The sequence below is a fragment of the Panthera leo genome, chromosome D2 (assembly GCF_018350215.1).
Source record: "Panthera leo isolate Ple1 chromosome D2, P.leo_Ple1_pat1.1, whole genome shotgun sequence".
Lineage (NCBI taxonomy): Eukaryota > Metazoa > Chordata > Mammalia > Carnivora > Felidae > Panthera > Panthera leo.
In genome coordinates, this window is record NC_056689.1 from 4,681,381 (window position 1) to 4,707,965 (window position 26,585).

Below are 26,585 nucleotides of genomic sequence, written 5' to 3' on the forward strand. Positions count from 1 at the left end.
CTGTGATCAAAGGGTATATGAGGATTATTATTCTTATAGGTAATGGAAACCCTTTAAGATGGAGAAGCTATGTAATAAAGACCCCCAAGACATACCAGAAGGAGCAGTGATCTAAAATTAGTATACTTCTTCCTTTTGAGGGTAAAGTTGAGGAAGGAAAGAGGTTTGGGATCTCTTTAATTGCCACCCCCAATTTGCCCCGATGTTTTGGGAAGAGAATGTGGATGGGAACCAAAGAGAGATACAGCCCCTTCATTTTGGGAATGTTTTTTTCTCTCCCTTGGCATGTTGAAGAAATCACACAATTGATCAGTATCTATATGAAATATAAACTACTCAATTAATTAGATACATATCACATTTTATTTAAAATTATAAAGGACATTTTTGGGGGGCACCTGGGTGTCTCAGTTGGTTGAGCATGTGACTCGATTTTGACTCAGGTCATGATCCCAGGGTCATGGGATCGAGCCCTGTGTTGGACTCTGAGTTGAGCGTGGAGCCTGCTTAAGATTCTCTGTCTCCCCCTCTGCCCCTCTCCCCCACTTGCACTCTCTCTCTAAAATAAAAAAATTAAAAAAAATAAAATAAAATGACAATGGGCATTTTTTCAGCATCTAGAAACGTGATTTTACAAATCAAGAAGTAATGTAAAAGATTAAACTCTTGAAAACTGTTTTCCTTAATTATGAGACATATAAGAAGATGTGAGTTTAATAGTGCCTCATTCAAGGCACAAAACTAATTTCTTTTAAGATTCTGGTATTGTCAACCCAAATAACCATACATAAATGAGTGGAAGGAAGTCATGAACTGAATATTAGATTGTTGTCCTATTAGTGTTCATGCAAAAAAAAAAACAAAAAAAAAAACTGTGTCCTGGATTTTATAGCAATGTCCACTTTATAAAGGAAATGGTTTTTATTTTTTAATGTTTATTTATTTTTGAGAGAGAACACGAGAGTGGGAGCAGGGGAGGGGCAGAGAGAGAGGGAGACACAGAGTCCGAAGCTGGCTCTGCACTGACAGCAGAGAGCCCGACACAGGGCTTGAACTCACAAACCACAAGATCATGACCTGAGCCAAAGTCAGATGCTTAACCAACAGAACCACCCAGGTGCCCCTAAAAGAAATGGTTTTAAATCTCTCTCTAATCCCTTTTTTTGCCTCTTCAGTACAGAGTAAAGTTTGTAGAAAGCAGGCAGAAGAAAGTGGAAAGAGAGGTTATACCTATAATAAACACTCACCAATTTCTTTCCTTATTTTCTAATTAAAGGGTTTAAGTGGTTCACCCAATCACCAATTCATTCATTGCTCACAGAGTTCACACTCTTCAGAGTTTCCAGTCTATAAATTTGGGGGAATATAAACACACAGGGCAATTATTATCTTAAGTAGCCTTTCTTTAAAAATTGAGGTATCATTGACATATAATATTCGTTCCGTGTGTACAACATAATGATTTAATATGTTTATATATTGCAAAATGATCATTGCAATAAATGTACTTAACCTTTATCACCGTATAGTTACCATTTTTCTCTCCTGATGAGGAGGGCTTTTAAGAACTGTTGTCTTTTAAGTACAAAATATACCTTTTAAGTATGCAGTGTATACAATGCACCTTAAGAACACAATACAGTATTATTAACTATAGTCTCCATGCTATATATTACATCCCCAGGACTTATTTATCACTAGAGGGTTATAACTTGACCAGCTCCACCCATGTAGCCCATTCCCACCCCTTACCTCTCTGCTCTTTGTATCTAATTTTTGATTCCACATCTAACACAGTGCAGTTATTAAAACTGGCCCATGCCTTTGAAAGGATAATTTTATGCTAGAATATTTCTGTATATTAAATATTAAATGTTTTGTGCTTACAACTACTTATATACATGTGAATTATGTAAACTTGATACGATATTAAAAATATAAACGGTGGAATGTCTCTCTACCATTTCCTCTTTCCCAAAACCACCACTTTTGTTACATGTTCTTTCAGAGATAGACAAGAATACGTATTATTGCTTTTTTCACAAATGACAGTCTACTGCCGAAAGCATCATGCTTTCTCATGCTTAACACTGTGTCATAGGGTTCTAGTACAGTTCCAATCTATATGTACATATGCTCTATATTGATTTATCTTAGTATCTCTTAAAATTTTAATTCCAGTGTAGTTAACATACAGTGTTATATTGGTTTCAGGTGGACAATATAGTGATTCAACACTTCCATGCATCACACGGTGCTCATCACAACGGGTGCACTCCTTCATCCCCATCACCTATTTCACCCATCCCCCCACTCACCTCCCTTCTGGTGACCATCAGTGTGTTCTTAACAGTTAAGAGTTTGTTTTTTGGCTTTCCTCTCTCTCTCTCTTTCATTTGCTCATCTGTTTTATTTCTGAAACTTCACGTATGAGTGAAATTATGTGGTACTTGTCTTTCTCTGATGACTTGTTTCACTTAGCATGATACCCTCTAGGTCCATCCATGTAGTTGCAAATGGCAAGATTTCACTCTTTCTTATGGATGAGTAATATTCCACTGTGTATATATACCTCTTCTCTATCCATTCATCTATGGATGGACACTTGGGTTGCTTCCATATTTGGCTTTTGTAAATTATGCGCAAAGAAACACAAGAAAGTGTATACCTGTGTGAATTAGTATTTTCATATTCTTTGGGTAAATGCCCAGTAGTGGAATTACTAGATCAATAGGCAATTCTATTTTTAATTTTTTGAGGAAACTCCATACTGTTTTCCAGAGTGGCGGCACATACCAGTTTGCATTTTCCTACCAACGGTGCAGGGGTTCCTTTTTGAACACATCCTCACCAATACTTGTTGTTTCTTATGTTTTTGACTTTAGCTATTCTGACAGATATGAGGTGGTATCTCATTGTAGTTTGATTTGCACTTCCCCGATCATCAGTGATATTGAGCATCTTTTCATGTGTGTTGGCCATCTGGATGTCGTCTTTGGAAAAATGCCTGTTCGTTCGTTTGGAAAAAAGAGCATGGAATGTCTGCCCATTTGAAATCGAGTTATTCATTTTTGGGGGGTGTTGGGTTGTATAAGTTCTTTATACATTTGGATATTAACCCTTTGTTGGGTATGTCCTTTGCAAGTATCTTCTCCCACTCAGTAGGTTGTCTTTTAGTTTTGGTGACTGTTTCCTTCCCTGTGCTGAAGGTTTTATTTGGATGAAGTCCCAATAGTTTATTTTTGCTTCTATTTCCCTTGCCTCAGGAGACAGAACTAGGAAAACGCTGCTATGGCCAGTTTTGGAAACATTACAGCCTGTTCTCTCTTCTGGGATTTTTATGGTTTCAGGTCTCACATTTAGGTCCTTAATCCATTTTGAATTTATTTTTGTATATGATGTAATAAAGTGGTCCAGATTCATTCTTTTGCAGGTAGTTGACCAGTTTTCCTATTTTTTATTTTCAGTTTTGTTGAAGAGACTGTCTTTTTCCTATTGGATATTCTTCCTGCTTTGTCAAAGACTAATTGACCATATAATCATGGGTTTATTTCTGGGTTTTCTATGCTGTTCCATTGATCTATGTGTCTGGTTTGGTGCCAGTACCATACTGTCTTGATCACTACAGCTTTGGTAATATAACTTCAAGTCCAGAATTACGATAACTCCAGCTTTGATCTTCTTTTTCAAGATTGCTTAGCTAATCTTTTGTGGTTCCATACAAATTTGAGGGTTGTTCCAGCTCTGTGAAAAATGCTATTTTGATAGGGATTACATTAAATGTGTAGATTGCTTTGGGTAGTATTGACATTTTAACAATATTTGTTCTTCCAGTCCATGAGCATGGAATGTCTTTCCATTTCTTTGTGTCATCTTCAGTTTCTTTCAACAGTGTTTTATAGTTGTCAGAACACAGGTCTTTAACCTCTTTGGTTAGGTTTATTCCTAGGTATTTTATTGTTTTGGTGCAACTGTAAATGGGATTGTTTTCTTAATTTCCACTTCTGCTGCTTTATTATTAGTGTATAGAAGTGGAAGAGATTTCTGCACATTGGTTTGGCATCCTGAAACTTTACCGAATTTATTTATCCGTTCTAGATTTTGGTGGAGTCTTTAGAGTTTCCTATATAGAGTGTCATGTCATCTGCAAATAGAGTTTTATTTCTTCCTTACCAGTTTGGATGGCTTTAACTTCTTTTTACTGTCTGCTTGCTGTGGCTAAGACTTCCAGTACTATGTTGAATAAAAGTGCTGAGAGTAGACATCCCTGTCATTTTCCTGACCTTAGAGGGAAAGCTCTCAGTTTTTCCCCATTGAGTATGATGTTAACTGTGGCTTTTTCATATATGGCCTTTATTCTGTTGAGGTATATTCCCTCTGAACCTACTTTGTTGAGGGTTTTTATCATGAGTGGATGTTGTGCTCCATCAAATGTTTTTTCTGAGTCTATTGAAGTGATCATATGGTTTTTATCCTTTCTCTTTATTGATGTGATATATCACATCAGTTGATTTGCAAATATTGAACCACCCTTGCAGCCCAAGAGTAAATCCCACTTGATCGTGGTGGATGTTTTTTTTTTTAATTTTTTAATTTTTAATTCACATATTGTTGGATTCTGTTTGCTAGTATTTTGTTGAATCTATGTTCATCAAAGATACTGGCCTGTAGTTCTCTCTCTCTCTCATTTTTTTTTTTTTTTTTGTTTGTTTGTTTTGTGGTGTCTTTATCTGGTTTTGGCATCAGGGTAATGCTGGCCTCATAAAACTGGGAAATTTTCCTTCCACTTACATTTTTTGGAGTAATTGAGCATAGTGCTTTTAAATAAGCCACATACACTCTATTTAACCATTCTCTTGTTATATATCTACATTGTTTTTCTATTTTTATAAATAATTCTGCAAGAAATATCTTTGCACATGTCTTATACATATGTGGAAAATCCCTAGATGTCAAAGGCTTTCTCAATTTTACATTTTGACAGTATTGCAAAATAGCCTCTGTTGAGAGGGAACCAGTTCCACTAATCGTGTGTGGGTTGTCTGCAAGCCACAAAACATTTTAAATCTTTTGATTGCAAATCTGATTTTAAAAAACACTATCTAACTTCCATTTTGTGTAAATATAAATAAGGTTGAGAATCATCTCATGTATTTTGAGAACTTTATTCTTTCCTGCTGTTTATATCCTTTGCTAATTTTTTTCTTCTTTTGAGGCGTTGGCCACGTTTTTAATTGTTTTCCTCAACCCATTTATTGACTAACATCTAAAGAAACACAAAGGCAAGGCCACTGTGTTTCATAGAATTTATTTCATATAATAAATTACGTAAAGAAAAAATTCACATGTATAAAACCAAAATACGATGTTTTAGTAATCAACCAGGCTAGTCTTCCCAATATTTCTTAATTTTTCGGAACTTTTCTGGCTATGTTTGAGTTTGGGGATGTTCTTCAGAGCAACAAACATAGTGTGTTCTGCGAAAGGATATTTGTGGGAAGGGTAGTAGGGTTTAGAGAGTGTTTATTTAATATAATATAATTCTGTTTAAATTATTTTAAAAATTCAAACAAGAAAAGCTTTTATTAAAAGGAGACGATAAATCACTAGGGGTGCAGACATGACATCAAATTATATAAATCCTCCCCGCCCCCCCCCCCCCCAAGAAAAACCCACACATGTAATCACATCCTCACTCCTGTGGAATTCTCCTCAGGAGATCATTTTTGTATTCGGTTATTCGGTTGTTGTTGTTTGGGAAATGTGACATATTATCTGAATCCCTACAATAAGAGAAAATTGTGAGCATGTTTTCTTTTTTTTCCTTTTTGCCATGTTTTCTGATCTAGTTCCCACTAATTAAGCAGCAAAGCTAGCCCCTTACCCTTTGAAGCTCGGCTCATTACCTGGCTTCTGTGTGTCAACAAAAGGCAACATCTAAAGCCCTCGGTATTGGGCCATCACTTTGGGGACTGCTAATTGAATGTAATTACTTTATTTTGCGCCAGGGTTCATACTTGTAACATTGCCTTGTAATAATTTAAATTGTCGGCGTACTGCACGGGGGACTGTTTGACGCCAGAGTGGAGACGGCCAGGCAGCCTCTTGGGTCCTGGAAGCCAAGTCGAAAGCAAGGAGACATTGTCATTTGCTTACCTACTCATTAGCTGCCCTCTCTGTCTGTCTGTTGTTTGGAGTGGACAGGATGTGTAGTGACTAAATCTTGCCCCTAAAAATAACTGCGAAAACATGCATTTGGGATGTACAGTAATTGGTTGCTTAGTCGATCACAGATATTTTTAGACTTTGAGAAAAGGCAAGATATTTTTAAACTATGACCTTGCAATACCACATTACTTTTCTCCCTCCCTCCCTCCTTCCCTCCCTCCCTCCCTCTCTCTCTCTCTCTCTCTGTCTCTAAAGAAAGAAGACAGAAGAATTGTAACACAGCAAAGATCAAAAGGATAAAATGTAGGGTTATCCTTCATTATCTCATTTGAGGAATTTGAAGAACGGGGTGTCCTTGAAGAATAAAACCATGTATTTTTGCCATTTCACTGGCCTGATATTTTGATGATCACCTTACTTCCCACAGGAAGCAGCACCTGAACTGCATATTTTTACTGCACACTGGAAGGAAGTTGATTGTAGACGGAGAAAATTACAAGCTAGAATTAACAAGCTCAGGAAGAGCTCTCTGCCCCACACACTAGGTGCGATCCCAGCCGAATTTTTGCCTCCATTTTCCTGATTAATCGCATGGTGAATCCGCTCTCACTCGCTCTGATAATAGGGCTTACTTTTGGCTTTTTGTGCAGCAGGGAAATAAGAGCATCTTCTCCGAGTGTCAGGATCCTGTGCTTTTGTCCATGGTGCCAGCACGTCTACACCACTGGCAGCTAAAGCTAATGTGAACCTTTTATTCTCAAATTACATTCATGTTTAGAAAGGAAAACAATGCTATAGCTTTGAAAGAAAGGTGAAGTGTATGGTAACAGGGAAAAAAATCACTGAAAGAAACAAAATGAGTTTGAACTGGATAAAAGTAAGTATAAATGTTTGATTTACCTGAATCCCCTGTAATAATTTCTTCAAGATGACTGGAAGAATAAAATGACCACCAAAGTACTAGATGCGTTCTTTCCTGATATGGGTGTATTTAGTGTGTGTGTTTTTCTTTAAATTTTTTTTTCACGTTTATTTATTTTTGAGAGACACAGAAACAGAGCGCAAGCAGGGTTGGGGCAGAGAAAGAGAGGGAGACACAGCATCCAAAGCAGGCTCCAGGCTCCAAGCTGTCAGCACAGAGCCCGACGCGGGGCTCAAACCCACAAAACATGAGATCATGACCTGAGCCGAAGTCAGATGCCTGACTGAGCCACCCGGGCTAGTGTGTGTGTTTTTAAAGATATAATTCTCATGCCATAAAATTCACCTTTTAAAGTGTACAATTGAGTGGTTTCCAGTACATACATAGATTGTATAGTCATGATCCCTAATTCCACATTTTCATCACCCCAGTGTGAAACTCCACACCCATTAATGGTCACCCCCCCCCATCTCCCCCTTCCCCCACCATCTCAGGAACCCCCTGTTCTACTTTCTGTCTCTATGAGTTTGCCTGATCTGGACATTTCATAGAAGTGGAGTCACACAGGATGTGGCCTTCTGTGATTAGCTTCTTTCACTCTGCTTCTCTTCAAGGTTCATCCATGTTGTAGCCTCAGTGAGCACTTGATTCTTTCTGTGACTGGACAGTATTTCAGCGTATGGACTGACTGCATTTTGTGTATTCATTCATCACCCGGTGGACATGTGGGTTGAGGATACTTTTTGGCTCTTCTGAATAAGGCCGCTATGAGCATTCATATACAAATTTTTATGTGGAAAAAAAAAAATTTTGATTCTCCTTGGCATATACCTAGGAGCAGAATTGTTGGGGCATATGGACACTGTTTTAGTTTTTGAGGAACTTCTAGACAGTTTTCCAAACTGGCTGCACCATTTTACATCCCCACCTGTAGTCTATAATCCAATTTTTACACATTCTCATCGACACTTGTAACTGCCTATCATTTTGATTAGAGTCATCCTCGTGGATATGAATTGGTATCTCATGGTTTTGCTACGCATTTCCCTTAATGGCTAATGACATTAGCATCTTTTGTTGGGTTTGTTGGCTATTTGTATATTTTCTTTGAAAAAAAAAAGTCTATCCATGTCCTTTGTTCAGTTTTTAATTGGGTCATTTGTCCTTTATTGTTAAGCTATAAAAGTGTTTTTTTTTTTTTTATTTTTCATATTCTGGATACCTACCATTATCAGATATATAATTCACAAATATTTTCTCCCAATCTGTGGGTTGTCTTTTCACATTCTCGAGAGTGTTTATTTTTTCTTTAGGTGCTGGTGTTTTGGTGTCTCATCTAAAAAAACATTGCCTATTCCTAGATTTCAAGGATTTACTCTTATGTTTTCTTCTAAGGGTTTTATAGCTTTAGTCTTGACGTGTAGGTCTTTACTTCCATTTTGAGTTAATTTCTGAATATGCTGTAAGACCCAACTTACTTCTTTTGCATGGAAATATCCCGTTGTCCAACCAGAATTTGCCGAAAAGACCATTCTTTCTTACTGGATGGCCATGGCATCCTTGTCAAAAATTAATCGACCGTGTATGGCTTTATTTCTCTCGGTTCTATGCCATCAATCTATGTGTCTGCCTTTTGCCAATACCACACAGTCTTTGTTCCTGTAGCTTTGCAGGAAGTTTTGAAATTGAGAGGTGTAAATCCTCTCTTTCAAGATTGTCTCAAGTATGTGTGTTCGTCTTTAATTATTATTATAATCAAAATGACAACAGAAATTTTTGGCCTGAGAAAACCTGGAAACACAACTGGCTTTTAAAAACATTTTTGAAAAAGATCTTATCATAAAATAAATAGTTTGAAATAACCAGAACATCTCACTCTATAAACCACTCTAGTAATAAAAGAATTTTTTTTTAGTAAATTCCTAATTCATCCACAGGCCAATAAACATTTGTCAAATTAATGTTTTAGAATACTAGATTATTGTAGGAGTAGAGACTGCCATAGAATATTCGACTTACATGCTTCGTGGAGAATTTGGGTCCGAATACTTACTGCTGTCCACTGCTGATGATCTTGAACAAGGCACTTTATCTTTCCAGTCTTGCCTTTCTTCTGTGTAATTTGATTGTAAGTCCATGTTCCTGGCAGTTGGGAGGGAGGAGAAGGGAGGTGGTTAAGCACATGCCTTCCACATGGAGTCAGTCTTGAGTATTGCACACATCATTGCCCCTCACAGTTACCCGGAGCGTGGTTACAAGACCGTCACTAGCTGAAAGGGAGCTGGAAACAGCCTTACTTCTGGGCATCCTTGCTCTCAGCTACAATTTGGAGGCATTATCTGCTGCAAGTGAGATAGCACTGCCATTCTGCTATCAAAATCCTCAGTGAAGTCCCACTAACCCCTCACTTTTATTTGCATGGCCACTTTGTGTCTCTCTCCAATCAGAAGGGTTTTCGCATGTTTTTAATGACACACTTGCTGCAATTGCCACACTTTCTCAGACCATGCAAACAATATCCTCAGACATTCCCAATGCATTGTCTGTCTTTATTTTTAGATTCGAGTTTGATCAAAAAACCGTAAGGACTTGATAATGAATCAAATACTACAGAAAAGTTTATAATAAAAAACCACAGCCACTCCCTCTGCCCAGAGCTTGCAATCTGTTTCTGTGCTTGATGCTCATGACTGTTACTTTCATATCTATATATGTTTAGACTTCCGTTTCCTGTTTTACCTACTTTAGACAATACCTATTAATTCTCTGACATGGATGATAAAGATTATACACACCTGCTATATCCCACTCACCGTTTACTCATATCAATGTTTAATATTTGCTTTATTGTTATTTTTTTCACTTTACTCTTTTTTTAATGTTTATTTTTGAGAGAGAGAGACAGAGAGACAGAGCACGAGCCAGGGAGGGGCAGAGAGAGGGAGACACAGAATCCAAAGCAGGCTCCAGGCTCCGAGCTGTCAGCACAGAGCCCGACGCGGGGCTTGAACCCACAAACCGCGAGATCATGACCTGAGCCGAAGTTGGACACTCAACTGACTGAGCCACACAGGCACCCCCAAATTTTTTTTTTATTTTTGAGAGAGAAAGGGAGCGGCAGAGAGAGAGGGAGACAGAATCTGAAGCAGGCTCCAGGCTCTGAGCTGTCAGCTGTCAGAGGGGCTCGAACCCACAAACCATGAGATCGTGACCTGAGCCAAAGTCAGACGCTTAACTGGCTGAGCCACCCAGGTGCCCCATTGTTATTCTTTCATTGGTTACCTTTATAACCTTTGATATACTTATACCTGTGGTTCTTATTCCATTGATTTTCAGAGTATTTGATTTCTGCTTTGTACAATAAAATTATTAGCACCCCCACTGTTTTATCCCCCTTTCCTTTATTTCCCATTTTTCTATCAACTACCTTTTTATTTATACACTATCAAAATTGTGAGCAATTTCATCCTGCCTGGCAACTACACGTCTTTCCTATAAGTTGGCTCTAAAAGTTTGAGATTGATTATAGGACTTACATTATTACTATGTAAACAGCAAGGTAAGTTGGGTCAAGTCATATGCTAGAATTAATTTTCGTGTTTACACATTCATTGTCACAAATATTGGGCAAATCAAAGGAGATTATTCCTAGCATTAGTACCAAATGTTCTCTCATGTCTCATCAATTACTTAAAATTGCCCATCGTTTGAGTTTGTAGCTCAGTTGAAACAAAAATTTCTTGTTCTTGAAATTTCTAATGCCCTCTAATTTATGTCAGTATTTCTGTATCATGAACTATTTTTTTTTCTAATTCTCTATACTATCATCTTTTTTCTATTTTTCTATCGGCTCTTTCACATACACTGATGTCCTTACAGTCCTTCCCCTAAAACCTCCCTCCCTGTGCTCTAGTCAGCTGGTTGTCCTTGCCCCGTTGCTAGTTGTAAACTTACGATCACTGCTTTCCTGGGTTGAAACCTTTGCCTCTTGGATCAAATTAATTCTACATTTTGCTCTCATTTTGCTGAAACATTTTCACACAACTTTCCAAGAAAATGTGCATGAAATGTAAAAAAAAATCTGAGTCCCTCCTCATATGAAAAGAAAGAATCTTTACTCTGTGCTCAGACTTGAATGGCTAGTTTGAGTGAAGAATCTGGGTTGAAATTATTTTACCTCAGAAGTCAGGATGTTTTGCCCCATTGTCTTCTAACGTGCCGAATTAACGGAAGCACACCAGTTTGATTTTCATTTCTTTGCACAGCACTTGATGTTTGCTGTTGGAACTCTTTTGTGATTTTGCTTTTATGCTAGGTGTTCTGAATTTCATTCTTTCAGCTAAGCATTCTCCGGGGTCCCAAAGCACTCTCAGAGTCACTTCAGGAAGTGCCTGTGTGCACTGGCATGCCTCGCTTATACGTATCAAATCATCAATTTTGGAAGAACCAGAATAGGAAAATCACAACCGGTATAATCATAATTACCCTAACTATAGTTATATTTCTTGATGATGAACTTTTTCTTCCAAATGGGTTAAACATTTAAATTTTAAAATAACAATAAAATGGGCTGGCATAAAATATAGGGATAGGTAGGTAGGTAGACAGATAGATACATACATACCTACATAGATCTAGAAGTGAAAGACTTTCTAAGCAATGAGTAAAGGGAGATACCAAAGAGAAAAACTTCGTTCATTTGATTCCATAAATGTGGGAAGCTTCCATGCTGAAAAACATAATTAAGATATTATAGGACAAATGAAAAACTGGAAAAATTATTTACAAAATAGCCATAAAGTTTTGATATAACTATGATAGTGAACTCATAAATCAAAAAGGTGAAAATGCCCTGAAAGGAAAAAAAAAAAAAAAAAAAAAAGGAAAGATAGGAGATCATTCACAAAGGAAGCAATAGAAATCGGAACTAAATTATGAAATAATATTTATTAAAAAAAAACCAAATAGCCAAAATTTTAAGTTTTATGTATCAAATTGCAAAACTAAAAAAATTTTAAATAAAGATGTTTATTTAGGGATGACAGACTGTGAAAAACAGGCACTCTTGTACCCAGCTTGTGCCATTAATACGACAAAAGCATGTGGCGTTCAGTTGACCAATATATATCAAAGGTCATAAAAATGTGCGTTGCCCTTTTACCCAGCAATTCCATTTCAAGGAATTTAATCTACAGGTGGAAAAAAAAATCAAGTAAGTATGTGAAGATGAAGTTATCAAATAGTGGGTTGTTTATAAGACAATTAAAAACAACCTAAGTGTCCAAAAATAGTGGTTGGATTTATGTTGCAGTCATGTAAAATAATAAAAAATTAGGCTGTATCTACATATTTATTGACACTGAAAGACATCTAAAATATCACCTAGCAAAAAATGCATGCTTCAAAACAGTATGTACAGTATGATTCCATTTTTTAATTGCCCCATAGCATATTATTATTACGATATTATTATGGAGTACAGAAAAAAATGCACAATAACATTAAGAGTGGTGTTATCTCGACATGATTTTGGTTTTCTTCCTTATAATTTTCTGTATGGTCTACAATTTCTAAGATGAGCAAGTATTTTATAACAACAAAAAAAAGTTAGCTAACGTTCTTCTATTGAAAGATTTTTTTTTTTTTTTTTTTTTTTTGATGCCTCTTGACAAACAGAGGTCATCAGAATATAGATTTCCAATGGCTACGGTGTGGGATGATCTCCCATTTCTCATACCAGCTTTAACTTTTCTTACCTCACTTTTTATGTAGCCCTTCGTAGTAGACTCAACCACGGTAAATATATTTTCCCCACATGTGATTTTCTTTCTGTGGTTTCATGTTTTCCAATTATTTAAAGACAAGTACTCATTCTTTATTTGGACACAATGTTGTTATCCCCATCATTTGGGATGATGTTTTCACAGGATAGTGTATTAGGTTTTTCCTTATGAATTTGACTATTAAAACATAAATAGTTCACACTAAATTTAGATCTAACAAATAACCCATTTAATCAGACCCCATGATGTGATTAAAACTGCTGTTCCGGTAGACAGGGTGTAGGCTGAGTACTTATCCAGATAACCTGATTACTGTAAACAGTCAACTTAGCCTGAATTATCTAGATAATTGCCTCGCCTCTCCATTCGACATAGCCTAAGGTTCTAGGTTTATTTTTGCATCCTATGGGCCACTTTTTGCAGTGATCAGCAATCAGAGAAAATCAGATTATCACTCTGTTTAACCTTCCTGTGCCTTGGGTAATTAAGTCAACAAATTAGCTGAAGGCTCCGATGCGGAAGGGGATTGGTAGACTGTGGTCAAGACACGTATTTATGAATTTTCCCTTAAGCTGCTTTTCTTGAGGAAGCTTTGATAAGAAACATATGATCTCAATTATCATTAACTCTCTGTGGTTTCCGTGTTTGGGAGCTTGACCTAGACTTTAGAAGGCTTAGGACCCCTTCCAGTGTGTGCCTGAGCAGTGCACTGCCAGTCCATTCGCATTTCCCACCATGTCACATCCAGAAAGGGCACTTAAATCGCTCTTCACACGCTGATTGAACACTTAGGGGCTACCCTGCTTCTGCAGGCTGCTTTCCCTTGTTTTCCTGCCCTTTGGTAATACGCTTTTCTAATCAACCAAACGTCTTTCTTTAAGGCTGGTGTTCAGTGTAAGATTATTTACATGGAATCCGGTAAGGTCAAAGGGAAAATATGTAGACACAAAAACAATTCCTATCATACCCAGGCAAAGAAGAATTTAGCAAACAAAAATACCATTGCTATTGTTTGAAAATCTAACCCTGTAAAAACGGATTTGGTTTTGTTTTTGCTTTTAGAATTTTGGATTTAGTTTTCCTGTGTGAAAGAAGCTTCGAGGATATCAGAATGTTCAACTGCTGATGAGTCATAAAACCATCTTTGAAAACATATATTGAAATGCTCTCCAAATGTTAACTTTGGATTCAGGACCAGGAATCGGGCTCGTAGTAAGGACTTACAGGGGCTCGCTGGAATGTGCGGGCTGATGGGCCCACTGCACAATTTAAAGGGGGCATTTCTGTCTCCCTAATACCATATAAATATGTACACCATTCAAATTTTAATCAAATAACATGTTCTTTCCAATAGAACCCTATGTCTATATAACAGCTTGAAGGAAAGAGGAGATTAGCTCCCAGAGTAATTATCTTAAACATCTTATTTGTGACCAGGGGTGAATTCTTTACTTCTAAATGTATACATTATAATGCTCCAGAAGTAAGAAAAGGGTTTTAAATATTATCACATGGTCTACTACCTCCAAATCTAGTAAACATTTTATCTTAGATAATGAAAGTCATATATGACATATGACCATTAGGAAATCTTGAAAAATGCATGAAAAGGTAAAAATAGTTGGTCGTGTCAAGTAGAGATATATTTTACATCTTTTCCAGTGGTTTCTGTGACTATGCATTTTCCATTATTGAGAGCACACTGCGCCATATAATTTTGATTCATGCTTTCCCCCCACTTAGTATTCTAGCACACCGTGTCTCATTTAGAATTTAGTATGTTTCAAAGATCAGCAAGCCCAACTTCAACTGGCTGACGCAAATCCAGGAAATGATCAGCGGTCGAACTGCAAAGTCCTGAGCAGAAACCAGAGGTGCGGTGGGGACACTGGTTCCATGTGCCTGTATTTGTCCCAGACTTGCCTCCTCCGTCAGCTCTATCCTCAGGCTAAACTCCCCTCGAAAAAGCACCAGATCCGTCAGCGTCGGTTTACGCCCTCTGACCGCAGTAGCCGACGACAGAGGCTCTTTTCCTAAGGTCTAGGAAAAGCTTTTTGTTCCAACACTTCCAGCCAAAGCGCTCAAGTGCACTCTGATTGCACCTGCTTTAACGTCCTTGAAGGTGCACGTCCTTGAAGCTGTTACCAGGATAAGGGAACACGTTGCTGTGATAGACTTAATTCAGGGCCCAGGTGCAGACCCACCCAGGCCGCGTGGGCGAGAGGACACTTTCATCAACTTTTTACTACCACATGAAAAGCATGTTCCCAAATGTCCTTGTAATGTCCATATGCCATCTCATTTTACTCTAATGCCAACATATTATTTAACATTCTTCCCTTGCTAGACATTCAGTCTGTTTCCTGTTTTTCCCTAGCACACGTTATGCTGGGAAAATACTCCTTTTTACAAACTTTTGGCTGCCTTTGGTTTTAACAAAGGTAGCTGTTAGGCCAAGGAGCAGAGTATTTTTCTTGGTTATGTTGCTTTTCAGAAGAACCAGGTGTCTCAGATGCGAGGCTCCCCAGCGTATCACACCCTTGCCAGCGACGTCATTTACAAGCGTTTGCTAATTTGTCTAGTGCAATGTTGCACATCATAGTTATTTTTTATTCAATTTCTTTAATTTATGAATGGGGTTGATCTTGTTCTCTAATAATAACTGCTAATAGTAATAGATCATTACTATTCCTATGCCAATCACTGGTCTGGGCATTTTATACACATCAGATCATTTAAGCCTTATAAAACATATATAACTAATTAACTTATGAAAAGCACATGACTAGGAAGTGGATGGCCAGCCAGGATTCCACCCCATGTCCTCCTGAATCAATTCTTAGCTTTCAACAGTCATGCAAAGCTACTTCCTGTGTTATGCATAGTGACTATTTGTGTTTCCTACTTGAATTGGTTGAAACATTTACTAAGATGCACTATGAAGAAGTCTAATTTCTGCAACCAACATTGAAAATGGAAAAAAGTCATCAATGTTGAATATGACTATAGAATTGCACTTTTCTAAATAAAAACCAGAAACTCCAGGGGAGAGCCACAGTCGCCAGCAGATTCGGATCACTGAGCCCTTCAGTGGGTGGGCGCTAAAGTAGAGCTCCTTCTGTAACTTCGTATTATTCATGCTTGAAGGTGGGTAAGAAGAAAATAGTTTGTAGCTCTACTCTCATGCCTATATCCTGGCCTCTCAAATCCATGTGGCTTTGGTAACGCTCCATTTTTTTTGTTAATGTTTCCTCCAGATTAGTCTGTTCCAGGCTCGTTTGTCACAGCTGAAAGCAAAGTCTACGAGTGTTAGTTACTTAACCATCTCCCTGTAGTTGGTGTGAACAATGCTTACAAAGCCAGAAAGGTAAGGTAAAAATTACGCAAGTCGTAGGTTCAGATGTGCCACAATAAAGGGAAAATCAGAAAACCAGTGGCCGTGAGCTTGTATTAGCTCGAGACAGCACTACACTTGCAGAATGCCTCCACGATGCTGCTGAGGGATATTCAGCACTGCGCCAAGACAGACGTTATTCTGTCCATTGGGAGCCGCAGGAAAAAGCTTCTGTAAACTTTCTGGGGCGTCAAGTTGCCCACAGGGTGATGGATCTTTACATCCCAACTCATTCCACCAGAAGTCTGTTGAGCCACCTGAATGACACACAGATGTCACGACGCAGCCTCTGTAGCCATTCGAGACGAAAACCAAGTGACAACACACCGTTTATCTTCACAGAGCCTTCCTCTTCCTCCCACCAACACACGCATGCACACCACACACACACACACATGGACACACACGGACACCACAGCACACCGTACAGACCACACACACCTACCACACGCACACCCACCACACGCACACCACACGTGACCATATACCCCACTAACACACACACACACACACACACACACACACACACACACACAAACTATAAAATGTTCCTGGTCACTGCGCCAACACCACTGAGAAGTCAACTCAGTTGAGGAGATTTGCAGGTTCTTCCTGCCATTATGATGTCTCCTCTGTGTCCCTCTGATGCGGACTGATATTAAGCCATTAACTTGGGCAAGTCCTAAAGCTTCTGTCTCAGCCATGTTGCCAGATGCTATCCATGTCCCTTTTCTAAAAACTTAGTTTATCTTCTTCTCCTTGGAACGCCAAGTTCTCATTGCTACCTCTAAACCTCTCATGAGCCTATAGCATTTAATTGAACCTTTATTTCACAGTCTTTTCAATCCGAAACTCATTGTACAGAATTTGGAAGCAAAAACTGACACACACACGTATCAAAAGACAAAACCTTTGAAATTTCACAAACATAATTCATGTGTGGCTAACCATACTCTGGAAGAAATATACTTTGTGACAAATAGAAGTATGCTTTTCTTAAAAAATCAACAAATCTTTCAAGAATTTCTGTAGCAACGGTGACAAAGAGGTGAGGTAACGGTATGCTAACTCCTAAGACAGATTTTTAATGAACTGAATATTCATTCTATTTGGAGAGTTTGATGTATGTTAGGAAGTCACACACTCAACTCTTAGTGCACTTCTGTCACTTCAAAAAGCCACCAGTAGAGGGAGTAAATAATTTAAAAATCAAATTAATTTTTATCTACTTTATTTTGAACTTGTATAAGGATTAACCTACCTATTTCTGTAAACTATCTGGATTTAAAAGCTCATTAATGTAACTTATGCAAGATCTACAGCTATATAGGAAGCATAGAACAATATAAAATAACTATAAATGTAATTTGCAAATCTCTTCCCAATCTAAACCATAATCACAGTGTTAGGAAAGAACAGGGCCTGGGACCCAACAAACACTAATTATTCTTTTTTTTTAAATTCTTTTAATGTTTATTTTTGAGAGAGAGAGAAAGAGACAGACAGACAGAGAGTGAGCAGGGGAGGGGCAGAGAGAGGGGGAAATACAGAATCCGAAGCAGGTTCCAGGCTCTGAGGCATCAGCATGGAGCCTGATGTGGGGATTGAACCCACGAACTCTGACATCATGAGCTGACGTCAGATGCTCAACCGACTGAGCCACCCAGGCTCCCCCAAACACTAATTATTCTGTTCTTGCCCATTTTTTTTCTAACTCGAGGACTTGGGGAAGACCACCCAACTTCCCTAAACTTCATATTTCATGCCTTAGAAATGCAAATAGTAAATCACAGAGACAGGATATCACAGAACATGTTTGAGGGAACTAGATATGATGATATATGTCAGGAAATTAACACCAATAAATATGAGGGTTTTTTACTTCATTAGATTTCCCCATCTAGGTGTGATCCTCCTCAAAAAGAATGTAGATCCCACCCTGAAAACACCTGTCATTTCTGGTTCCATTTCTTAGTAGCCACAACCCTGTTTCATGGTGTTGTTGATATACACCAAACTTTCCTAGAGCATTTACTAACTGAAGGGATATAGTGTGTTGAAGGGAGAAAATCAAAGAAAAGTCTTTAAGTAAATATGACTTTTCCTGAGGTCTAATATAAAGACACCTGTGAAGTTAGATATTCATCAGTGAAGACAGTCTCAGGAATATCCCCTATTCTTTTATTTATTTTTAGAGAGAGAGACAGAGCAGGGAGGGGCAGAGAGAGAGAGGGAGACACAGAATCTGAAGCAGGCTCCAGGCTCCGAGCTGTCAGCACAGAGCCCGACATAGGGCTCAAACTCACAAACCGCGAGATCATGACCAGAGCCCAAATCAGACGTTTAACAGACTGAGCCACCCAGGCGCCCCTCAAGTTCTTATGTTTTTGATTCACCGTGAATAATTTCAGGCAATGGCAGGATTAACCATCTATTTCCTGCCACTCTGTGGTTGTAACCTTGGATCACATACTACTCAGTGAAATTAGATAAAATATGATCTCTTATTTCTTTATGCAGTTTCCTTTAAAAACATAACATTCACATTTCAGAAATTTTTTTAACTGTCACAAATAAATAAAATGGCTATAATTTATAAATAGTTATTTATAACAGATAAAATATAAAACCATTGTTTATAATAGACAAAAGTCTATTATTTGTAAAAGTTCTAACAGATAAACAAAAATTAAAAGGTATCGTTCCTTTTATGTTCAATTAATTTTTTAAGTTGCTGCGATCAGTCCCATGAATAAATATTAAAGACGACCAATGTATTTTATCATCTGTTGACTTGCTTTTGGTTCATGTGTTCTGGTGTTGAAGGGTTAAAATATTAAGGCAGGAAAGACAGCCACATTTCTTTGAAGTCCCCAAATCAGATTCACAGTAGAAAACTTCCGTTGGTTTTATGAGACTAAGGGCAATGAAACATTCCTTATGATTGGACTCCCCTTGTTTCATCGATCACGGGAAACAGCATTTTCCTGGGGTACACCCCCAATAACCTGCGGGAAGGCACCATGGAGCCCAATGCCAGCAGGTGCCATCCAGCCCGGAAAGGGGACGCTTCAGGGCTGGAGGACACCTTACGGTGGCCGAGGAAGCAGAGCAAAGGTTCCTGACATGAAGGGAGACACAGGTACAGGCACAGGGTCGCTTAAGGGCCTCAGTGTAAGACAGGCATGAATACGGCACCTTATGATTCCAGCTCCCCCACCTAGTCTTAATAAGTTCACGTGGTTCTCCTTTATATATTTTTTCTTTACTAGAATTTTCCCAGAGCAGAACATGCATCTTCCTCTCTACCTAAAATCCACAGAACAATATCACGTTCCTCTTAGGTGCCGGGCACAGCGGCAATCACTGAAACTCTACAAATAAACAAAAACATTGGTGCAGGCCAGAGTCATGTGCTCCTACCCTGATTCTCAGCTGGTCAAAGTCTTACTCCAACCACCTGTGCCCATGGAGGAGGAGGTGGTTCCTCAGGCGGCGACTGGATACGTGGTCACCAGGAGAAGAGGGCTGGAGGGCCAGGTGGCCAGGAAACAAAGTCTCCACTATGCCAGCACAATCTTTCAGCTCCAGGATTCCACCTAACGTACATGATGGGCAAGCTTTTACATTTCCTAAGGTATGATGCTGACATTATCTATGCTTATTACTTCTTAACGACCACCTAACCTTCAGAAGTCTTTCTGCATATCCAAGCTCCATCTCCGAAGTGCTACACTGTGCCTGTCCCATGCTTAAGCAAAGACCATCCAAGTCCCCCGGACCCGGCACAAAGGTGACAGAAGTTATCGGCAAAGGATTCTGAAAGGGGGGGATACAGCTGGAGAAGCTTCAGGGCAGCATCGTGGTATGAAGCTTGAATGAACTGGCTATAAATCGTATTAAAGCTGGCATTTCTTTATACGTAAAAAGAGTCGGAGTCCCTGAGGAAAGAGAGGCTGTTGTAGGATTCCCGGAGACATAAAGACCTTGTCAGTGTTTTCATGTTCACTTTCATAAAATCTCATTGCTTTTTCAGGCACAAAACTTGAGCTCTGTTAGTTTGAAATGTCGAACCGTTTCATCTTTTGTGCGCTCAAAACCGTTCGTATGAACCAGCTCCTTCTAAAGGTCTCAGCTTTTTCACTCAAGATCTATAGGAAAATAAATAATACTAGTTCCAAGTATCTTTTGTAAGACAATGTTCAAAAGTTTGTTCATATGCAGGCCTCTTTGTTGTGATATAGGAAACCTCTGACTGCATCACACTATCCAAACATGTTTCTCCCGTCTCTTGGTTTGTATGAGGAAATCTAGATTGGTTTTGTTGGTTGGTTTCCTATTTTGTTTCTCTTAAAGCAAAATGGCATCCAGTTGTCCCTGGGGCACTATGTTCTGCTGAGTCTTTCTCTTATCAATCTACTAGAGGGAAAAAAAAAATGTAAGGATGTTTGTGTTTGCAATAATTAGGAAGGAATTCTACCTTCTATATTCTCGCAGATAGCAGGAAATAGACCCACTGGCCACAATCCTAATCACTAAACTTCAGATTCCTTAAAAGCTCTATTATTTTAACTACCATTCTCTTAAAAAAAAATGGCTAGTTGTGGAAACCTCAGGAAATGCACAGGAAACAACTGCCTGAGAAAATGTTAGCCCGAATTGGGTCATATAACAAAGTGCTATGGCATAACTAAAACTTCAGCCAGACACTTTTATGTAACTTCCCAAACCGTCTTTGTGGCGTCACGTACGCGTAAATAAATGGAGATCATGTCGTAGAAATATCATTGCTCCGTTAGGCAGAGAGCCAAGACATCTAGTTAATTGTTGACTTTCAAGGCAAGGGGAAGTGGAGAGCTGAGTCAATTATTCAGGCAATAATCTTGCTACTGAGAGGATTTGTGTTTAAAGATTCCGGAGCGATGGGCCGCGGAGGCGGCCCACAATTCACTCTTCATTTTGATCCTGGATATCCATTTGATCCACAAGTTTACAGATACACGAAATTGTGAAGATAGAGCCTCTGACCCTTTCCCTTACATCTTTTTGGCTGACGCTTTGCACTGGAAAGAGCCAGTGTAAATGTGAGACATTCCTTCTGATTGCTCAAGACCCATCCAGATGCAGGGGGATTCCCAAACAGGCAGACCTGGGGTTAAGTCCCAGCTTCGCCACTAGTGCAGCGTGTGTGAATTTGGACGTGTTTTTAAAATCACGAAGGCTCGGTCTCTCCATCTGTAACATGGCAACGATAGCACCTTATTCTTTGGCCCGACGACACATTGAGTTTTACATTTGGATGTTTCCAAATCTTGAATGAGTTCTATAATTAAGTTTAATGTACGACTCTTATTTTCCTTAATGAGAGGGAAGGGAAGAAGTTTACAATCCTCAGAGTGCAGAAACGGACAAAATGGTCCTAACTCATTGTACTTTTGTAAGGATTTAAGAGAGAACGCTTCAACTGTTATGGTCAAGCACAGACTGCCAAGGGAGAGTTGGCTGCCGTGACTACCACCAGCAGGGCACCCGTAACCACGGTGGCTACAGCTACCAACCTCTCGGTCTGTTTCCTCGTGTGTAAACTACAGGCATAGGACACACCTTATCTCAGAGTTCCCACGAAATAACTTACCTAAGACCCCTTGCCTGGTGCCTAGCACATAGGTGCTCATTCGATGTTACCACCACTACTGTTCCCACGTATAACTGTGACCACCGTCTGTACCACCACTCCCACAACAATCTTTATTAACAATTACGTCCTCCTTAATCTCAAAGAACTTGCAGTCTAATTAGCATTAAATCAAAATACCTCAAAGCACAATTTTCTTTCATTGTTATTCCGTTCGGCTCGGGCGGACACTGGAAAAAATGCAACTCGCAAGGCTTAAAATCACCTAATACTACGGAGCAGATCTCTGCGTCTTTTGTCCGGTGTCCTCAGGACAGAGAATGTCAATGTTACCATCCGCCGAAAAGCCTTATAGAGCACCGTCCATTCAAAACAACTGCAGAGCATTTTCTCCGGCGTTTAAATCAGTACAGCTGGGGGCTCGGGTTCCTATCCTATTTCACCCTTCTCCCGAACCCGCCGCTTGTGCCCTGATGCACTTACACAGATGTACACATACAAATTGGCCAGAGCCGGGGTAGGCAGCAGAGGAAACCCCAAATGAGCAGCATATGACTGATTATACCTTGTAGCACTTCAGACGAAAAAATAGTTTCTGGGATATCTGTCTCCTACCTGCCTTCTCTCATCACTTCTATTCTGCCTTTTTCCTCCTCCTCCTCCCTCTTCTTCTCTTACATTTTTTCAAACCTGCTCTACTCTGTCCTTTTCGTAAAAGAGCTTGTCTTTAGGCCAAAGTACAGTGCTGTGCTTGCCTTGGTGTGAAGGGTGTTGGAAACATGTCTGATAATGTCTAATAATAAAAGGGAAAAGAAGCAGTTGGGAAAGAAAAGAAGAACGTGAAAAGACGCTCCCCATAAGTTGTATTATTTGTGAAAAGAAATATTTTCCTTTAACTAAATTTCCTGTTAATGGGACCATATTCCAGAAGGACCCAGAACCCAATTCAATAGGAAAAGATAAAAAAGTACATGCTAAGCATAACTATGTTTTTTCTTTCTTTCTACAAAGTCTGCAAACATACACATTATAGTTGTTTATATTAGAACCCATTTCTTGGAAGGGACAGAAATCCAAATCAAAGTAGCTTAGGTAAAGGGGGGACGGTTAGCCTGCATTAACAGACAACCCACAGAGGCTCCCCATCTTCTCTCTCAGTCTGGTTTTCTGCTACCTAACTGCAAGATCTCCTGCCCCATGTCACAGCCTTGCCGCTGCAGAGAGGCTGAGAGATGCTTTCCGTTGTTTACGTTCAAAAATCCTAGGAAGGAATTCTGAGTAAGCCTAACCGAAGCCGAGCCCCCATTCACTTCTGGTTTGTAATTCATCAGGTCAATCTCCTGAGAATTGACTGCAGTGCAGATGAACTACATTCATCTTCCTTCTTCAGTCTCCTCTGGAATTGTGATAATTAAATCAAGAATTTCCACCTTTAATTATGCAAATCCATGCTTACACAAACCGTTTACATTGAATTAAATCAAGTATCTCAGAAACGTAACTTCTTATTTGCACCCATTTCTGTGACTCCTAGTTCTGATCTAGGGACTAGTTCTTACATTGCTTTACTTACCAAACTTTTTTTTTTTTTTCCTTAAATCAAGATACATAGGAAGAGCCACACTAAACTCAGCCAATCCTGTAATAATAAATGTGTTTTTATATAATTTCTTGAAATCAAGTCACAGAGGTTAACTGTATACAGTGTGGTTTGCATGGTTTTGGAAGAAATTAAAGAAATTAAAATTTTTTATGAAAATCCACTCAGAAACCTATTGACTAAAACGAACAAAAACTTAGCATAAGAAGCTGTTTGCATTGTTAAGAGAAGCCAGCTGTGATTCTGTTCATCTTAGTTATTACCAAGACAAATGAGAAGGTTTTAAGTATAAAAGGTGCCTTCTTTTCGTTGACAGTTGAGCATTAATTTGTGTCAACCAATTCTAAGTATGAGATTAGTAACGATTCTGAGGGACTTACTAAAATGCAGGTGGGAAGACAGGATTGGTATACGGGGGGAAAAAACCGAAGGGAACTGCTTTTTAACTGGGGACTGGCGGGCACTGGGGGCTGGGTCGCTCCGGCTGCACGGGAGACCATAGCTCTGGACTGTAATTAATCACGTTGCACAGTCTCAAGAGCTGATTTAAATTTCTCATCCCAGCAGTAAGGAAATTATACAACTACAGTCACTGACACCAGCTGTTAAGCAAAACACTTTTTTTTTTTTTTTTACTTGCTTTATTTTGTCCCAAGTACTTCCCATGTTTGCCTGGCAACACATTACAGACAACTTACCTAAAGTTACCTCTTGGTTGAGGGCTGAAGGACCATTTAAGGAAAATGAGGAGAAACCCAGTCTCCTAGAGGGGAGGAATCAGATTGGCAGAGAGCGTTTATTTAAATTACTAAATTACCTTTACAGTGACTTGGGGCCAGGGAGGTACTTATTTGCAAAGCTGTAATAGAATGTCTTTAGCAGGAAATCTTAAATAAGGGCAAAACCACTTCAGGACCTTGGCTGGAATTTTGAACTATGAACATTAAGCAATCAGCAAGAAAATAATATAGCATTATTTCATTGATAGAGACCGTGCTATAAATAAGCAGACATGGAGGAAGGAAGCAGAGTGTACTTCATTGTTTTGGTACTAAATGTCCCTGGCAAGGAAGAAAATAAAATAAGAAAACATAATAATTTGCTTTAAAAGAAGAGCAGTAAAGATATTTTGAAGTGTCCTTACACACACACACACACACACACACACACACACACACACACACACACACACACACATCATTAGCACTAAACATCTATCAAAACTGGAAAGCGATGGAAAAAAGAAAAAGTGAAGCACGTTTTTCTTTCTGGGGCTTTTTTTAGTCTCTTAGCATTGTGGCCTTAGAGCAGCAAGCTGAAATGAAAAATTCCTGCCCACCCAGTTCACAGACAATCCCATGCAGTAACTACTGTGTTCTATTTGCCATAATATTTAGCTCAGATGTAGCCAGCAAATCCCACTACACACACACGAGCCAGCCATAAAAAGAAACAGATTTCCTCACGTTTCTCTCTTATGTTTGCACACGGACACACAGGAAAGTAATATATGCGTATTTTTACACACATCAGTGATTTCCCTTTTATCTTCCTTTTGCTTTGCTTTTCCTGTTTTCAAAAAAAAATTTTTTTTGTGACTTTACTTTTACTTTTGAAGTAACTCCTGTAGAAACTTGTCACCTCCTTTCTCCGTCTCGACCCCCTCACCTTTTCTCCTCTCTCAAGACTCGGAACCAGGTAGTTACCTGAGTAATTTAGCAAATAACCACTCATCTCAATGGAATGGTTGTGCCACAAAAGTGGTCTTGTTAAGTGCCGGTTTTCTTTATGTTCCTAATTAGCTGTATTAGGCATGTGGCTAGTCAGGAGAGTGCGGTCTGCTCCGAGACTGTAAATAGTGTGTTTGTGCTGTTATGCAAAGCTAACCGGTATTAAATGAAGAACCACCATTCCCTGGTACATACGAGACCACTGGTGAATCCTTCCACACACATCCGTGTTCAACTCGGAAAACTGTGATGTGCTGTGGAAAAATGAATTAAGTAGAAGGCAGTCCTATACCTCCCTCTTAGCTCTCCATGTTGCAAAGTCTTACACACACAGTCAAATAGAGACTGCTATACGACCATTTACAATCTAACCCGCCAGTAGTTCAGGGGAATGCAAAACTGTCATAAACTGGGAGAATTGGGAACCGTCGGTGAAAATGCAGGATTTCACACGAGTCTGAAGTACAGTTTTGGGTACTAAGACCTTGCATACCATGCATGGCTCCTGCCACAGGGGACTGACCAGAAGTGACATTAGACAGAGCCAGACTTCCATCTTCCCAGGTAACCATATTTTCCCATATCCTTTGGCTCTCTGAGCCCACAAAGTTTGAGAAACAATGAAGTTGTATAGGAAGTGGTATGATAGGCACTCTATGCCTATCATTATAGGGATATTAATTTCATCTCTGCTATAATCTCACTGTGGCTTTTTTGAGAGGCATTTAAAGTAATCTCTGCCTCAGGTTCTTAAGGATAATGATTACATTAGTACCAGTGAGTTGTAGAGGATGGATAAGTGGACAACACAATGGTTCACAGTGTGGGGACAGATATCCCGAGATATGTCTGCCAGAGGGAAACTTTCTAATTATTCCTACAGAAGAGAGTCTTAATTGACATTGTAAAGAGCACCTTTTTTAAAAAGTTTTTATTTATTTATTTTTGATAGAGATAGAGAGAGAGAGAGCATGAGAAGGGAAGGGCAGACAGAGAGAGAGAGGGAGAGAGAGAATCCCAAGCAGGCTCCACACTGTCAGCATGGAGCTGGATGCCGGGCTCAAACTCACAAAAAAGGAGATCATGACCTGACCCGAAACCAAGAGTTAGACACTTACCCAACTGAGCCACTCGGGCACCTCTGTAAAGAGCTTTTAAGTCACCAAGCCCATTCTCCTGCCTTTGCTATGCCCGACACATACAACTTGATGAGAATTACTTATTTTAAAGATGTACAGATGGGGATGGGGTTGGGAGTAGTGGACAAGTATATTCTTTATTTCTCATTACTCTTGCTCAGTTAAAAATTGTTTATTTTTCATATTCCTGTATTTAATCCTCAAGAATTTTTTA

The 26,585-nt window shown here is 39.1% G+C and overlaps 1 long non-coding RNA gene across 1 annotated transcript in view; it reads right to left on the reverse strand.

The window, feature by feature from the left end:
* Positions 1 to 1,208: 1,208 nt before the first annotated feature.
* Positions 1,209 to 26,585, reverse strand: part of LOC122202808 — a 38,133-nt gene continuing 12,756 nt past the window's right edge. The window contains exons 2-4 of the long non-coding RNA XR_006194892.1: positions 11,715 to 11,819; positions 9,144 to 9,232; positions 1,209 to 1,347 (exon numbers count right to left, since the gene is read on the reverse strand). This is a non-coding gene — a long non-coding RNA (uncharacterized LOC122202808). The remainder of the gene's footprint in view (positions 1,348 to 9,143; positions 9,233 to 11,714; positions 11,820 to 26,585) is intronic.